This window comes from Carassius carassius, chromosome 15, assembly GCF_963082965.1.
Source record: "Carassius carassius chromosome 15, fCarCar2.1, whole genome shotgun sequence".
NCBI lineage: Eukaryota > Metazoa > Chordata > Actinopteri > Cypriniformes > Cyprinidae > Carassius > Carassius carassius.
Genome location: NC_081769.1, coordinates 27,329,798 through 27,330,303, shown reverse-complemented (window position 1 = coordinate 27,330,303; position 506 = coordinate 27,329,798).

Here is a 506-nt window from a genome sequence, read left to right as displayed (position 1 = left end):
TGGTCGTGTTTTTCATTTTCTTTAATACAGCCTGTTTATTGTGTATAATTCTTTGGATTATGAGTGGGATTCATCATTAGACAGTGTTTTAGCTCTCAGCCTGGGAAATTCGTCAAGGCTCCTTTCACATCAAAGATGATTGATGATTACCTGTAATACCGTCGCTGGTTGCAACAATGTTTTCAGTTAATCTTAACAAACATTCCATTAGTTGTCATGCATGCCCGCTAGTTCAGTGTTTTCTGGGAAACAAACCTCTTAACTGAAAATCAGCCGTCAAATATGCCTCGCTTTTCTGTACATAAGCCTCAGGGTTTCTATTCCAAGAAAACCTTAAGCTGTTGCTTAATCAAGACATTTTTGTGTGAAAGCATCTTTTAGCACAACAGCAGAGTAACTAGATTTCTGTCATATTCAAAAGTCAAAGTCAAAGTCACCTTTATTTATATAGCGCTTTAAACAAAAAACATTGCGTCAAAGCAACTGAACAACATTCATTAGGAAAA